Raw genomic sequence first — 18723 nt, 5'->3', positions numbered from 1 at the left:
AAATTGCTGGATTTCATGTTTCGAGCATGATTTTTGTGCTCCGAGCACTGAGCAAAGTTGTATGCCTTCAAGGCCAGGTATCTCCAAAGTTTACACTACAACAGCGTCGACGAGTACAACAAGTTTATCAAAAATAAAAGTCATGAATGGAAGACCAATTGACCGTTTAACACAATATACAATTAATAAGATTATAATATAAGTTCGGATTTTTCATTTTGTATATATTACAAGATTTCTAACCTTTTCCTGCATGTAAAAACTGAACATCGACCAAAACGACTCCTTTCGGAGTTTGGAAACGCTTTTTTTGAGATAAAAGTTACTAGGAAACACATCCTTTCAGATAAATTAGAAATGCTTATACCAACGGTTAGACTGTAGATAGATGCAACTTTGTTTAAACATTTTGATGTTCCAGGCTTATAAAAGTCAATACGAAGGATCTCGTATAAGCATTGATCAGCATTTTGTTGTAAAAATATTTTGTGTAAATTCAAATCGATAACTTATGATTTCCCCGACTTCCTTGCTTAAGGAATCATATAAACAAACCTTATGTAAATTGTCTTGTCTGTCAACTCAGGATTAACAAAACTGCGTCCTATATATCAATATTGTACATAAGTGACGTAATAACACCCACGCCAACATTTTACGTTTTCTGAGATAATTACAATTCCGAGACATGGATGACATTGAAATTCCATTTTTTTTAATTCACGTTTTAATGATCAGTGCATCCCTGTTAATAACCCACATTATGAAAATTTAGCAACTTTAAGTAGTACAACATTGAGCTCCATAATAAATTCTTTTATTTGTAATAATTAATTTCGAAAAAAAAATCTACTTTTACTAACATGCATTTCATTTTAGAGAGATCTAGAGATACAGTTTAAGATAAATTTTATAGAAAAACAAATCAACATTGACCGATACATCTGAGTAGAAGCGGATACTTAGGATGCAGGGAAGGAGTGTTACTTGCAGTAATTTAGAGTGCACATCTGCCGACAGCATTTTCAAGACTCGAAATTTCCATTTTTATAACAAAGTAATAATAAACATGTGCTTCGTCGAACCTCTGTGTAAATTAAGGGCTTAATGCTATAGATTAGAACTAAAACATTTTCTGTTGAAATTAGTTTGAGGTTAAATCTTAGTTTGACTGGACTAATAGTGTGTGATAACATTTTGTGAGGGAATTCGAGGTTTGCTATAGAACTGTTCATTTCAACGCACTTAATGACGATACCACTTTATTTAATCAATATGAATGAAATGTTTTGCAGTGTTTTCAGAATTATTTTCAAGAAATAATTTTACTTTAAAATCACGTATCATTTGTGAACTATTACATGTTTTACCAGGACGAATTTTCTGTATAAAATCAATAGTTGTGTTAACTTTTGAAACCAACACTTTTTATAGCCTTAAATACGCTAATGAAAGATCTGTTCTTGTTCGTATAAAGACAATTTAATGTCATGTTTGTCTGTGATAACGACCCCCTTTTGAGGATTGCATCAGAACTATAGTTATCTTGTATCTATAGCATGATGATGACACATATCAACTGAGCAATTATGTTTGGGACTTAGTTTTGAGAAATGATGTCAAAGTAACATTATGAAAATATTTTTAGTAAGCTGAAATATATATTTATTTTTTACGTGACATGTTTATGTCTTATAAGATATTTCATTTCTGTCTCGTTTTTTTTTAAATATGCGTCTGGAAAGTTGAAATGTTTTAACTGAATGGATAATTTAAATTAATTATGAAAATTGTTAAAATTAAATCAATAAAGGAAATTATTACCCAATTACAAACACTACCAAGGGGATAATCCATAATGATTTTGTTTTAGTTATATGTTTTAGCACATGTATAATTAGCCCCAACTTCAGCCTGGTAAACTTGTTGTCTCCTTGTGAAATATAAAACATATTAAAAGTTATTTCCTGCTAAAGTCTTTTATTGATATAAAGTTTAAACGTTCTTGCTTTTCACTAGACATCACTTCAATCCTGTCAGGTTTAATTCTCATATATGTGGATGAAAAATAAATGTCCCCAAAACATTAACATAAAAATAGCAGCAATTGCTTTTACAGCCTTTAAGGCTTTGATTTTTTACAGAAGAATGTCCACCATGCACTTGCACTGCACTATAATAATATTATTAGTATAAAAGTCAAATACTGATTTGTATCACTACAATATAATAGTTATTACGGTGAGGTTGAATTTCCTGTCATTTATTCATTATTCAAACACGAACTTGTATCAGAAAAAAAATATCTCTGTAAATTAACCTCAGTTTCATGTATAGAGATGTTATCTGTTTTTGTGACATGTGCTTTTGACCATCCACTGGAACCTGCGGACTTAAGGTGTTCAGTACTTCAGTACTTCGATTTTTAAAACTTAAGAACCTCATCAAAGCGAACGACCCCATTCATTTAATTTTTTTTATACTGTGTGATCTTGTTGATAGTAACTGACTATCAAGAAAATTCTATCTGAGGAAATTTATACAGATAATCCACCATAAATAGTGTCCCGAATCGACAACGTATGAAAATCGTCCAGTGGTCAAACTTGCAAGACTTTTCATTTCTTTGAAAACGAAGTCGTTTTGATTACGCAAATTTTCAAAAAGTATTTCGCTGTGTTGTAGAGTTAAAGTACAATTACGAAAAAAGCACTCTTTGGCATGCAACAAATCTAAATGTTCAATAAATGACGTCGAAAATGACAGTTTATTTGTAAAAAGCTGCGAAATCCGACATTGGATCCGACATTGGACATCTTGCACGACATTGGCTTGAAGCCGTTGCATTTCAATAAGTGGAGTGAGTGCTGCAAAAATTGGATTTTGTTATGGTCTATCTATGTACTTTTGTGAGCATAATTTACACAAACGAAATTTCATATAATCTTATATTTAAAAACCTATGATTACTTAACAATATCCTAAATCTGACCATAATGAACACTATTTGTTTTTGCCAAAAAATAGAATTGGTTGTTACAGGAAGCGTATTCAGTAATTTTGTAATACTTTTACAATAAAGCATTTCATTCTTTCGAATTTTTGCGGATATTACACTGTTTTGAAGAACACAAACACCCCTGCTAAAGTTCTTATGCGTATAGTCTGCTACGTCTGACACGCATATTTTTGACGTTTTCTCAACATGTTGTCCTTATTTTAGACTATTGTAAAATATGATAAAACAATTTGTAGTTTTTTTCGGAAAAGTATTTACCTGTCTAGTCTATGGATATATATTTTATATAACTTAACTGTTACGATTTTATAGAACAATTATTATGATTGTGACTGGTTTATTATACGGTATTGACGCAATAACGTACGTAACTTCATACGGTGACATTTTATTATGTTCTATATTAATGAAATGTTGTCTCATTGTCACAAAGTTCATATCTTATACTTTTTATATCGTAAAAACAATAAGTTAAAGTCGTACTTAATTCTTAGCCTGAGCGTACGGCTACATTTTGATTTAAAAATAACATTACTTATACGAGAATCTGAAAGGAGTCGTTTCCTTGGACTCTGAAAGTAAGCGTTTCCAAAATTGACGCTGGGACTGATTTACCCAAAAGGAAGAGTTTCCTTGATTTTTTCAAAAAAGAGTTTTACAGATGTTTCAGGTTAGCGGGACAAGGTAAAACCATTTGATAAGTAAAAATATAATGAAAAGATTGCTAATCAATATGCTTCGTGCATTTTAAAATAGTTTCTGATGAAAAAAAAATATTTTTTATTTGAAATCGTCAACGACGCTGAGATTGTGGAAATGTTTAAACTGGTTTATATTATTTTTTTAATGAAATCAACTTGGTATAAATGAAGACAAAACATTCAAATGTTCCGTGATCTACATATTTTTATTAAACTTAGCTCTTGACGGCAGCATTATTCATTTTTAACTCGTGCTCCTGTGCGATGTCGTCATCGGAACTCCAAAAGGAAGCGTTAAAGTATCGGAAAGGAAGCAAAAACGACGATTCTATCGGAAAGGAAGCGTTATGAATATACACCGTGCATTTGTTTTTCAAGTGGTATATGTCATATTACAAAGTCCGGTTGAAATTCAATAAACAGTTAACTACAGTTATTTCTTAATCAACGAAAAGGAAAAAAATGCATTGTGGGTAAGACATTTGAACCACGTCTTAAATCATCTATGACATAGGACAACACAAGTATAAAACCGTCGAATAACTTTCGCGGTCTAAGTGGTCCGGAAAAAGAGTTATTGTCCCTTGATTTTCGTTTTCTAGTCCCTAGTGGGGACCGTGTGTTACTTGCCAATTTTGTATACACTTTCCAAATTCAATTAATCATTTTGTTAGCGTCAAATAGCAAGTAAAGGGATGAAATTGCGCTTTAAAAAAATTGGATCATGATTTTTAAAGTTGTGAATTGGACCAGCAGTAAAGGTAAAAAAATAAATAGCATTTCGGCAGCTGTCAAAAGAATTCAAGACCACTTAACATATAATTGTCCATTTTGGGAGTTAGAGCAGATAAAGTTTGCTGTAATATTTATATAAGTTGTCCCAAAAGTAGTACACCACACTGTTAAAATATTATTAAGAAACCGGAAGTGGGATTTTTTTTAATTTCCATTAATTGTATCAAAGAAATTCACTACGAAATAACTGTGTTCTCGGACCTAAGAGCATCATATAAAATTATACATCAACAGCTTTATTTTTTTATAAATCTATCTTTGTTTTTTGGTGTTTTGTGCCTTGAACTGACTTTTTTCAACTGGCATTGATTTTAACATTTTCCGTTTATTTTGTGCTGTTAAAACACTACATAGGGACGATAAGGAGAAGTGTAACAAATCACCTCGCAGAAAGGGAATCATCCCTGAATTCTGTCTTTCCATCAACAACACTTTGAGTTTCACTATCGTATTACTGTTGTTTAATTTGTCCATAATCGTAATTACATAATAGTAAAGCTTTTATAGAGCCGGACCTGGTTACCTCGTACGGAATAGCTTTTGGTGAGTAACTTGGTCTTTGGTTCCCTATACAATGTTATGTGAACTTGTTTGTCCATTCGTCTTCTCTCGAATTTTTAACTATGCGCTGTCATTATATCTCGACTTAATGAGTTTCAGGTGACCTCTTGGTTCCTTTCACCTCTTTTTTGAGACAAAATGAATACATTTAACCTTACCATCTAATTATGGAACATTTAATCCAGTGGTTGTCGTTGGGTTGCTGTCTGTCATCATTTTTTTGTTTATTTTTTTTTAAATAATGATTAAAAAAAATTGTTTTTCCCTTTTCGACTGTTCAATATTTTTCATTACAAAGCTTATGAAAGCTTTCAATTGTCTTAGACCGTTGTATGAAATATAATTGCTTTCATTCATTTTTGCCCCGTATGAAATATATACAATATAGTGGTATAATGCCATAACTTCTTATTTTTATAATAGTTTTTTTCTGTGTAAATGTTGTTTGCATGCAGTTTTTATAAAACAAATAATTTTGTTTAAATATAAATGTTCTTTTTATAATGTAGATAACTGAATTGATTGTAAATAATCCGATTATACTTATCGTCTATGAAAAAACATTATCTATAAAGAAAATTATATAAGTCGGAGATAAATGTGAAAAACAAAGGTTTTAATTTCGTTTGTTGTTGCTGCTCATTCTGCATGTACAAATGTAACGTGTTTTTTGTTCTTGTAAAACAGTTGGTTCGTTCGTAGCATTGGTATTTAAAATCTGGTTATTTTAGAGAAACAAATTATGAAAATAATGTAATGATGTTCACTCGTTTCAGATAAAAAAAAAACACTATTTGCTATTTTTGACGTAACAAATTTAGAAGAAATGCGTATCTACCAAAAGGTTTGTATATATAATTTGGCAAAATCAACAGTGGCGAAACCCCTCGCCAAAATATTTTTGCTAAAATGTTCTTAAAATAACATATTCAATTTTCTTCCAAAATTTCAGTTCCAGTCTGTCAATAGACGAGGGCTGGGACCCCTTTCGCAATAATGAAGACAGGTAACAAAACTGACTGAAATTTAAATCTATACATGTTCACGTTTTAATGAACTTATACATGTAGATGTTATGCAGATATACGATTGTTCTTATTATATATTTTGCAAAACATACATTTAAGATTGATTCAAATAATTTAATTTTACACATGTCACCTGTCGTAATCCTAACCCTGGTGGTAATATCATCAAAAAGAGTTCGGTGAAGACACAATTGTCATTTTTCTTAAGTATGTTCCTTAGGTTTGAAGTATAAGTCTTTGCAAATTTGGCGTGAAGTACTTCTCTTTAGATTTTTCATTAAAAAAGTTAATGGTACTGCGTGCATTAAACCAAAGGATTCCGAAAATCTGGAAAAAATCAAAAACAAGAGGAGCGAACACACTAAAGATTTCTTCATTAAATGGTTTTGATCATAAAACTGTACCTTTCAATGAAAAACAAGACGGGTGGTACTTGTAATGGAAGCAACTTAGCTCACATTGGGGGGGGGGGGGGGGGGGGGGTTCTGAGTGTTGTTCTCTTTTAATAAATTTACATGCATGACATATATATATACTTCATTCATCTTTTAATTGTTTCATTTTTGTATAAGAGTCCACTGAGGGAGTATTAAAAATCTACAACTAGTTTCTCAGTGTTTGGGTAAATGTAAGACGTAAAAGCATATGTGTAAACTGAATTCCCGTCGCTTACGTCATAAAATAATATGCCACATAAATTAACAAATCTGACCTAGAAATAAGTGATGTTTTAGAAATTCATTTTATCAAAATATTTGCTAGAGGAATTTGATGGATAAAAGATACATTCCACTCATTGATAGAAATTAAACTGACAACACCATAAAAAAAGAAAAAGACAAACAGACAAATTATAGAACACCATATAGGAAACTAATGACCAAGTAACTCGAAACACATAAACAATTTTGGTGTTCCCAGGTGCTCCGGCATGATAAGCAGATCCTGTTTCACATGGGGTATCCATTGTGTTGTTCAAGTTAGTACAAACCCGGTAAATAGTCTACTTTGGCATAAAAAAAAATATTTTAGAAATTCACAGCGGCATTTTATCAGAAATATCAGTGAAAGTTTTCATTTGTATTGTTTATTTATCAAACAAAACAAATTCACCGTGTTGAATGCTATATATATTATAAGCTCAACACGGTTTTCTATTATGGCCATATGAAGGCACTCCACATGTGCTTGCTGTATAGAGTGTCCTAGCAAATGTACATCTACTTCTATTCGATTTTAACCAATTGGTAACTTTTCTATCACACTCGTCACCGCATGTTATCATTGCTGAGCTTCGACAACCACATCCAAACAAGCCAGTACAATGTTGGATTGAGTGAAAATCGTGAAGTGTTCTATGTGTATCTGCATCAACAGCTTTACAAAAACAGCTAAAATAACATCAATGAATGCAAATATTAACATAAATATGCATTGAATTTCATACCGAGGAACATGGTTCAACTGGTGACGTATTTTTCTTGGATAAAACAACAAACAAAAATGAAGATATGAAGAACATTTGAAATAAGTTTAACATATAATATCTGACGAATGCAGCAAATTTCGTTTATTTTTTCTCACTATTTATGTTTATGAATATCCATAACATGTTTAATTGGGTTTGCGTATATGAGACAACATCAATAAAAACAAAAACAAAACATACAGAAAATATATATATGCCTTGTGTAACAAACGTTACAGATACTGCAATCATCAAGATATAAATATTAAATCTTTGGTTTTCCCGTTTGAATGGTTTTACACTAGTAATTTTGGGGCCCTTTATAGCTTGTTGTTCGGTGTGAGCCAAGGCTCCGTGTTGAAGGCCGTACATCGAGCTATAATTGTTTACTTTTATAAATTGTTATTTGAATGGAGAGTTGTCTCATTGGCACTTACACCACATCTTCCTATATCTATTGTACTTTTTACTTTATAATAATTGCATTACATATTAGTTGGCAGATTTGAAATCATTTAAACAATCTGGATTTCTTTTACATTTGCTTTGTTCCTTAATGTGGATACGGTAGACTGCATACATAAGCTTTTAGAAAAAATAAGCGTCTTTTAAATTTGATTTGTTCCTTAGTTTGGATACGGTAGACTGCATACATAGGCTTTTAAAAAATGATAAATTAGATTGCTTAAACTGTATGTATAATGTCTTTGCACTAATCAATTTTAAGCTTGGTGTTTATAGCAGTCATCCTGTTGAATTTGAGATTAAGGATATTAAAGATACAGTAAAGCTTGTTTTATTTCAAATACTATCATGATATATGAACTTTGCGACAAAAAAACAACGTTATTGCAATTTTCATTTTCAAACTTTCTCTTAACTTCAACTCCAACAATCATGCATTTTTAGAGGGATTCCAAATATCAAATCATAATTTATGCGAATCATGTGGACTCTTTACAGGAAAGTTACTTTACCGATGGTTTAAACGGTAAAATTGAATCATATATTCGATATAATTTATGGATGCAATCCACAAGCAAAAGAATTGTCCCAATGGTAATAAGCTTCATATAACTATATTCGTATGACGAACGATTGTATTAAAATATGTATATATCGAATGTTCAATTACTTACTTTTTAGTGGTGTCAATTTTAATTCCTCGTGGGACTCTAATTCGTGGGACGACTCTAATTCCTCTTTCTCGTGGACCTCTAATTGGTGAGACTCTAATTGGGACTCTTATTCTTCTGAAAAACCCCCATCCTTCAACCTGGTAGGTAAATACAAGGAACATAAGGACGAACAATAATTTCTGCATATCTTCCTGGAAAAATACATATATGAATAAATATAAGGATAGCAATTTCTAAAGGATGTATATATCGAAGCAATACTATCTTCAATACAACTGCTAATTTGTTACAGCGTGTATAAAAATAACAAATCGTAATATTTGCATATGAGTAAAAATTACGAGTCTAAAATTCCTAATTGCAATAGAATTTTCGAAGTTTTGTAGTTTATTACATTGTGATGCTTCACAGTTACCAACCATCTGCCAGAACTCGGTATTTTTTAAATTTTGACTGAACCACATATGCATATCATGTTAATGTAGACCAATTTCAATATTTGTGTTGACAGTTTAGAAACAAACATTTCACACTCAGAGGAAAATTCAAATCGAAAAGAACCTAAATCACATGGCACAATCAGAAGATCAATCACATAAACGTATTCTGATAGCATGCATTAAAAGTAGTATTCACAATTAAACGCCACAAACGACGTTTAAGACGAACTTCTATACACTAACTATCCCATTTGTATTTGGTTGGATACATTCTTCTTTTTTTACAATTTGAAAATATGATTTTGCCTCAGCCGAAAATGAATAATAAATCAACAGGTTTATATATATATTATACCTGTATATATATATATATTATTTCGAAGTTTGTAACATTTTAAACCATATATACCACTGTTCATACACCGTATTTTAAATATTTTATGTTTCGATCAATTCCATTATAACAATCATAACTTACCTGGTCTTCAAATTTTCTCAATAGATGAATCTGCTCCTGTTGTTGGAACTTGTGATGGAATGCAGAGAAGAACAGTCTGTTTTATAGTCAGGGAAGCAGTTAATGTATTCAGATTGTGCAACATATTGCAAATACACCGTTGATAACTCAAATGCTTTGTATGCTGATTAACATAATGTAGGCGGTTGATTATTTTCGGACATTTGTAATTACTGTTTTTTTTAAGATGGCAGTGCTAGATTGTATATGAATGTAAGTGTTTGGTCTCGACCTCTTTGTTTATGTTCAATATTTTGTGGATATTGACCACCCGTATTAGCTGGTTGATATGTCAAGGTTAAAGAGTTATTTTATCAAATTGTATCAACACTGGTTATGTATTGTGAATCCCATCTGATAAAAAAGTCTACCTGACATGATACTCCTATATAGCATACATATATACTTTAACCATGTAAAATCTGATCACAATTACGTTTGATGCCATTATTAAAGACATTCTTTCTTATCGCCACAACTTGTTTACCTTTATACCTGTAATTTTGTATATCAAAGGTGTCCCTATGTATACATATATTGTGAACACATGTCCTTGAACATGGATGGTCAAATCACTTGGTAACCTATAAACTGTACTTGCTGAGGTAGATATTGTTTTATAGTCATAACTGTTTCATGTGTTTGTTATGCAGATTGCTGATGAATACATACATTTTACACCATTCGATATTGTGTAAAACTATATGTCGTAATCGTAAACACTTTGAAAAGAAAATCTTTTCTTTTTCAGAATTTAGAAATTTAATACATCATTGTGTTCATCAATTAAAATCTTGTTCAGATTAACTCGCCACCACTTCAATTACCTACATTCTGAATTAGAAGTGTTTTAAAAGGGTTCAGAAAGATTTAAAAGATGGGTAGACTGGGTTGGTTCTCACGATTACAGAGCATGCTATTATGTTTATATCTGTCCCTTTTTTTTGGCCTTCAGATAGCACGACTAAGCTTAATTACCATTGGTCTTTTTGATAATTTTTAAATACATCCTGCCACTAACAATACTATTACAAAATAGGAATATATGAATTAATCGCAAAATAAACTCATAATAGATACCAGGCTTAAAATTTTATATTAACGCGCGTTTCGTCTATAAAAGACTCATGAGTGACGCGCGAATAAAAACATGTTTAAAAGGCCAAATAGAGTACGAAGTTGAAGAGCATTGAGGACCAACAATTAACCACCTGTCCGGGATTTGAATACTTCTCCAACACTTTACGAAATCTGCACAAACAATACTCAATAGTACAGGTAGTATATTATAAAAGTACCAATAAAGTACCGTCAAATGTCATTGAATTAATTTGAATTTTGGGATGGACATAACATAATATGTACAACTGAGAATGATTAATTACATGTTCACAGTAGATTTTTTTCATGTAATGTAACAGATTTGTGAATAATTATGATGATTATTAATTTTCTTTGTCTGCAAAATTTGTTGAAAAGTACAATGTCTCGTAACTTTATTTAAAATGTGTATTTGTTGCAGTAAAAAAATGAACATTTCACATTTATAAATTTCGGTATTTGAATGTTTTCAATGCGTGTATTTGCGTAACTTATTAACGCTGTCAAGCATCATTGTTTATGTTGACTTCAGCTTTAATGTAGCCAACCTTGACTGGTTAATCGTTCCTATTTCTTGGTTTTTTCCTTACACACTATCTTCAATTCCACATGTCCAACAAGATGTGGCATGCATTTCAGTTTTTCTTTGATTTATTTATTGATATATATTTATGAATGACCATCTTTTACAATAAAATGTATAAAATACCCGTTGCAGATTGAATTTTATCGGATTCTGCTTTGGCTCTAGAACATTACTTTTTATAGAGAGGAGTAAGTTTCTTTACTTTTAAATACTCCACAAATATCCACGATGTAATTTCAAAGATACATAATGCATTTTGATTCTAAACGAACTTCACAAAAACAATATTTAATGTCTTCAGATATTCAATATGGACGTTGCATTTATATTTTTCTATAACGAAACCACATCGTGCATGTTATCAGTAAGGGCCGGGGTAACACCGTGTATGAATATGTATCTTCTAATGCAACTGTGAACAATACATGTATATCATGTATATAGTAGCTCAATGATGTTATGAGTTTTGATTATTTTAATATAGCTAGCAACAAATGATCATATGAACGTAAAAATAATAGAATTTCAGATGTGTTTTAAACGGTCATTGCATTCATTCCTGTCTTGTACCAAGAGATCCCGAAAAATGGCCACAAGAGCAAATGAGTTTAATGATAATATTATTGATTTTTTTTAATTGTTAAACACATGAAATAGTTTATCTACTTCATATTTTTTAAATGCATAAATGCAAGCAGTATGAAGGAATTAAATGCTACTGCTTGCATGTTGATGGTCTCATCATAGCACTAGAATTAAACTCATGTGAATTTATGAAAAGCGATGTAATCATCTTCTAATTGCAACATTTCTTCCGTAAAGAAGAAACTGTTGTCAAAAAAGTGATGATTTTTTATTTTTTTTATTTAGGTCAAATCTGTGTAAAGATGTATCCGATGGCATTGCGTACTACAAGGAGGATTTATTTATAGCAGCAAATAATGGCAAGTTTTATCATAAATTTTAGAATATAGTCATTCACTATTTTTTGTATCTATTTCTTCTAGGATTAAATTTAATCTCATTGGGCGAGTGAGGAAAAGATTAATAAAAAAGTTACAAGACAAAGTGAATATGCATAAAAAAATGTTCCACCGTAGGTTTAATTTGATTTAAATTGTTTAATTAGCAAAACAGTGAAATTTATATTTTTACACCTCAGTAATCACACTGGTTCAAACTAGATTTTTGTTAGTATAAACTCTTGCATCAAATTTACTAACTAGATTATTTCACTCTTTTTATTGGATATACACACTTCCCTTGGTTGTTAATTGTTTATTTATACTATTGCAAAGTGATTTCTTTACATTTTTGAATTTGATATTACGTTGAAAGCGCGACCGTTGTGTCAGCGTCTATACCTACATATGTTAGTGGAATAGATGGGTTTACAACTTAGGCCTTTCCTGTTGCCACTATTGGTCGTCTTACTGAATTAATTTCAACTGGGAAAGTATATTTAATTTCATTAGATTTCGTTCTAGTACATGTTGGTACTAATAATAATTTTTCGTCTCAATCCGTAGATACTATTATGTCATATTTGGAGATTTAATTCACAAGTTTTAAAGAAGACATTTGCTAAGTTGATATTTACTTCTATTGTTCCAAGACCAGTTGATCCCATGAAAACTTAAGCTAAAGTTAAAAAATTTAATACTGAGTTAAAAAGATTGTGTGAAAAAATTAATTTATTATATGGTAAATTGTATAGGAGTTTCTAAATCGACAATATTCCAGAATCTTCCTTATTTGCTCCGAGAGATGGGCTTCATTTAAATTTTGCTGGTACAGAACTTTTCAGAAAAAGATTATCAATATTATTAAGCATCAAAGTATATTAATTGTAATGTGTTACAATTGCGTTTTTATTTACTTCATACATGTATATTGTTTATTATAATGTTTCTTTTTTCTCTTTTCAGAGAACTTGCATCCTGAATACTTTTTGGAATTTTGGATCCTCAATGCTCTTCAACTTTTTACTTGTTTGGCTTTATAAATATTTTGATATGAGCGTCACTGATGAGTCTTATGTAGAGGAAACGCGCGTCTGGCGTACTAAATTATAATCCTGGTACCTTTGATAACTATTTACACCAGTGGGTCGATGCCACTGCTGGTGGACGTTTCGTCCCCGAGGGTATCACCAGCCCAGTAGTCAACACTTCGGTGTTTACATGAATATCAATAATGTGGTCATTTTTTTTTTATAAATTTCCAGTTTACAAAACATTGAATTTTTCGAAAACCTAAGGATTTTATTATCCCAGGCATAGATTACCTTAGGCGTATTTTGCATAACTTTTTGGAATTTTGGATCCTCAATGCTCTTCAACTTTTTACTTGTTTGGCTTTATAAATATTTTGATATGAGCGTCACTGATGAGTCTTATGTAGACGAAACGCGCGTCTGGCGTACTAAATTATAATCCTGGTACCTTTGATAACTATTTTCCTCTAACTACTCAGGATCTACATATATTTGGAGTTGGTTTCCTGTTATTTCTTTCATTATCTAAACACATTTTGAAAGGATGGAGCTTATTTGAAGAGAGAAAAAAAGAGTGATAATAGTATGTCTGGTTTTTATCATGATTAACTGTTTTGATAGTTATTATTTTATCTTTATTTTTTTAGCGGCCTTGCAGGCTTGGTGGATGTTTGCCAAAAATTACAACAATAAAAATATATGTCGAATGATCACAAATGAAGAGAAAACAAGCGTGTAAACAATTATAACAGCTATACAAGAAAAAATATTCAAAATGTTCCAAACTGACATGCATGACGAAGGTCCCTATTTTTCTGCCTTGGTCACAAAATATGATCTTGACTCGGCAGTTTACTAATAGTTGACAGTTATTGTTTACCTGGCCTTGTCCTTCTGAATACCCTCCCTCTTTTCCATTTTTCTGCAAGGCTTCATTTCTTATGTTTTTTTCATTGCCAATAATAGTGCATTGACTTGATATATCTACTATATATGAGGATGGGGCTTAGCAGCGGGGAAATGCGAGGCTCTGTCGAGCTTTATCCCCGTTTCGGGCCGGATGCTTATATCGTTGATATGTCAGGTCAATGCACTATAATTGTCTTTGTACTGCAATCTAGAAAAATACATTTTCAATTGTTGTTTAATGTCTTAATGTTATTTATTTCATTTAAATATTGGGAAAAATCCACCTTCAAAAAGTCCTCATGTCAGACGAAGAAATAAACAGCAACTTGAAATGTACATTACGTGTTGAAACCCGCAATCGATAGTGAACAAATTCGTTTGATCATGAACTAAAATATCAACAATAAGCATAAAACATAATAATGTATAGGTTTCAAACAAAACATATTAACAAGTAAATTGTAAAAACAATAAGTTTGAGTCGTTCCACGCTTCGTTTTATATATTGGAAACAAAAAACAGGTTGAAGAGGTCGTATGAATAATTCGGCAACTCCTATTTAAATATTTTGAGGAAAAGTAATATCGGGTCAGTGACGGTATATAACATAGAAATATACAGTAAGCGCATTTTGACTGCTCAAATAGAACAAGCGCAGTATAAATAAATTTATGATCCTTGTGTTTCTATTTTCTAATTTGTATACTCATCGTCGTTGGTAAGCGAGGTTATGCATTATATTCATATACAAGCGTTTTTGTAAACGAGAAATCCGACACATTTTTTTTACAAAATGTGTACTTCCTTAGTTTATGACGCAAATTCCCTACACAGGGTGCGATTTTAATGTTGTGTTTTATTAATGGTTTATTTTCCATTTTGTCCCAAGAACAGTATATGGCTTGTGCATAAGCACTTAGCAAAACATCTTCGTCGGATAGACCATTCCTTCCTAACAATGATTCTAAACTGATTTTACTTCTGATTCTCGTGTTTTAACAGGTCTATCAAACGTTTAAGCACCTTTTTTTTTCCAGTGTAGCTGAAATTGAAGGTAGGAAGAACGAGAGCAAAATAGAGGTCGATGCAGATGTAAAATAATTAGGCGATGATATACATTAAAGCCTCAAAAACAAAACTTTACAATGTACATTGTCAGCTAACTGTGTGTAAAAGGAGGTAACCCAAAACAATCGAAAACACATGGAGCTACAGAGAGGCTTGAACATGTTAAATTAATGAACATGCAAATGGTAAACCACGTGGCAGCAGTCATCTAAGGACGTATACAGAGTAAAATAAACTAGGCATATTTCTACTGCAATACTCATCGTAAATTGCAAAAGGGATATGCTAAAATTAAACGAAAGTGTTGTTTTCATTTCAACTTATTTGTTATTTTATATTTATCGGAGCGTTTTCCCGTTAATTTATGCTTGAAGGCGTCCTTACTTAAATGGAATAAAAATTGAAAAGATCTAGTTTAAACTGTTGACAGCGAAGGTAATATTGTTTTCACTAGATTTCTCACTGTGTTGTGGCTATTCAAACATCACATTTGAAAAAAAGTTAGAAATAGAATATAAGAAGGCTTATCCTGCAATTGGGTGTTCTACTATACAGATACAGAAGAGTTGTCTCATTGGCACTCATACCCCATCTTCCGATATCTATTTTGAAAAATATTCATTTTAAATTCTAATATTTGTGTTTTACATTACGTCGGCTTTCATGTTGAGAAATTCACAGCATCTCATCATTTTGATGTTGCCATAAACCTAGGGTTACTAAGCTGTGATCCTTTTTGAAAAATTACCTTTAATATTCGGGTGCTATGCATATGACTGTGTCTGTATTTTGATACTTTGTACAGGAGAAATGTCTTTTATTGTAGTGAACTTTTATGTATAGTAGTTGATAGATGTTTTGAATTTATTTTCGTTATTGGACTTTATACCCAATGGCGTATACGTATATGAAAGTGACTGTTTTTTTTCAAATCAATACTTCAACCGAATCTCAGTAATTAATGAAATATATTCACATTTCTGACATCAGACTCGGGCCACTTTACAACTGAGTTTTACTGTGCGTATTGGTGTGTGTTTCTTTACTCTACATTGGCTAGAGGTATACGGGTGATTCAGATCTCACAAAACCTGTTTTACTCCGCCTCAATGTGTGCGCCTGTCTCAAGCAGGAGCGGCTTGTATGTTGTATTTTTTTTAAATTTAGTTCATTTGTATATTTTGGAGTTTGATGTGACGCCCATTTTCATTACTTGTACACACTTTGCTTATGGGCCATATGAAGCCCGCCTCTGGGTGGGGTATTTTCTCGCAGTGCTGAGGACCCATTTGTGACCTTCGGTTGTTTTCTACTCTTTGGTCGGGTTGTTGTCTCTTTGACACATTTTTCCATTTCCACTCTCAGTTTTATTTCTATTTGCTTTTTGTACTGAAGGAGAAATGTATATGTATTTATACTGGTTGTAAAAGTTTAGAATCATTTTATTGAGTTTTGAAGGCACCAAGTGACATGTACTACTAAACTTATTTTTTGTAAAATTTGGTGCTTTGTTACAATGTTAAACATGTTCAACTCGAGATACAAAGTGTTTAACAATATTTGGTGTTTCATGCATCTGGTTTAGGTGGACTTTTTGTGGTATGCTGATATCTATTTAAAAAAATATACTATATTCTGGTTGATGCTCTGATACTTAACCGACAAGGTGCTGCTAAAACTGTACAATGAAAGTTATCTAGATGTTATTTTTAGTATCGTTACATGAAAAATACTGAGAGGTAGAATAATAGTCAATGAGACAATAATTTTCAACAAAACAATAAAATACAAAAAGAAAATGTATAGCAAACCTATCTACTAGACAACGATCAAACAAAGCAATAAAATATGAAATCCAATATGGAGAACGACTCTATCTTAAGTCATCCTTTATTGATGCGGAGGCTTTAAATGGAAACTTCAGACAAATACCAATTTAGTCAAGACACAAGCAATTTTTCATCTCTGCAAGAACTCGGCGAATTTCAACACTTAAATACTATTTAATCATTTTTAATTGCAATCTACATATTCCTGTCGGCAACATGGTGGTGATGAAAATGAGAAGGAAAAAAAATAATCACATACATGAATTTTCTGGTTTGTCTTTATGGAAGATACTGAGATGAGGAATTAAATCAGCATGATGCAACGTATTTACAAATAAAAATGGTTGCTTTATTTACTACTAAATGTGATGCATATCTTTGTCACCAATCCTCTACTCGCAATCAACTTCGCCAGACCGGCTTGGTGATTAAGATATTCCACACCCTGACGTCCCTACAATCTTGTATATATTTCTAACAGATCTCCCTAAGATAAAGAGAGTAGTGCAATACATTTATACTACAGTTTTGGTTTTAGAAACAAATTCAGGGTTGTATACTCAAATACCGGTTTTAATATAAGTTTTTATATACTATATATATATTGTAATATTTATTTTTTATGTTAAAATACTAAGTCATTTTTTGGAATAATGTTGTCTTTAAATGTGATGTATACTTAATTTACGTTTTTTGATTGAGTTAAGCCTTCCAATTGATAATTTATCGTGTGTTTTTCTGTGTTGTGATGTTATGCTATTGTTTCAGAAAAAGGGAGAAGGTTTGGTATCATTAAAACATTTAATCCCGCTGCAAATGTTTGCACCTGTCCTAAGTCAGGAATCTGATGTACAGTTATGTAGTTGTCGTTTGTTTATGTAACTTATACGTGTTTCTCGTTTTTTATATAGATTAGGCTGTTGGTTTTCCTGTTTGAATGGTTTAACACTTGTAATGTTTGGACCCTCTATAGCTTTTTGATCGGTGTGAGCCAGGCTCCGTGTTGAAGGCCGTACATTGACTTTAATGGTTTACTTTTATAAATTGGTATTTGGATGGAGAGTTGTCTAATTGGCACTCACTCCACATCTTCCTATATCTATATAATGTATATATTACGTTTTTGATATTAAAAATAATTTATTTTCTTCAATCTTTGTGTTATCTCTTTTTTCGCAAGTTTCTGTAGTTTGTGTTTTGTGGAAAGAAAATGGATGCCATCCTTGCAAACAACAATCTCTCTTTCATATTGACTAACTCCAACCAAATAACAATTAAGACAAGCAAGGCAAAACAACCCAAAATTCTGCAACGTGGACAAAATGGACGTCATCTCAAACGTACCTTGAAAAAGTCGGCAACGTGGATACAAAAATGGACGACAAACATATCCTGGTTACCAACCAATGTTGCTCTACCTTGAAAGATCGGCAACGTGGAAACAAAATGGACGACTAACATACCCTGGTTACCAACCAATGTTGATCTACCTTGGTCCAAAGTATGACACGTAGACACAAAAATTTCACCATCACTAGCACAATATTTACATAAGCTGCTCTACCT

At 31.7% G+C, this 18723-nt stretch overlaps 1 long non-coding RNA gene across 1 annotated transcript; it reads right to left on the bottom strand.

The window, feature by feature from the left end:
* Positions 1 to 7106: 7106 nt before the first annotated feature.
* LOC139486913 (uncharacterized) lies at positions 7107 to 9722 on the bottom strand. Its single transcript, XR_011655678.1, has 3 exons — positions 9630 to 9722; positions 8712 to 8902; positions 7107 to 7495 (listed from the first exon to the last, which is right to left on the bottom strand). It is a non-coding gene; the product is annotated as an uncharacterized lncRNA (long non-coding RNA).
* Between the last annotated feature and the right edge of the window lie 9001 nt (positions 9723 to 18723).

Source organism: Mytilus edulis, chromosome 8 (assembly GCF_963676685.1).
Source record: "Mytilus edulis chromosome 8, xbMytEdul2.2, whole genome shotgun sequence".
In the NCBI taxonomy this organism is placed as follows: Eukaryota; Metazoa; Mollusca; class Bivalvia; order Mytilida; family Mytilidae; genus Mytilus; species Mytilus edulis.
The sequence above is the reverse complement of the archived record's forward strand: the minus strand, read 5'-3'. Positions and strand labels throughout refer to the sequence as shown.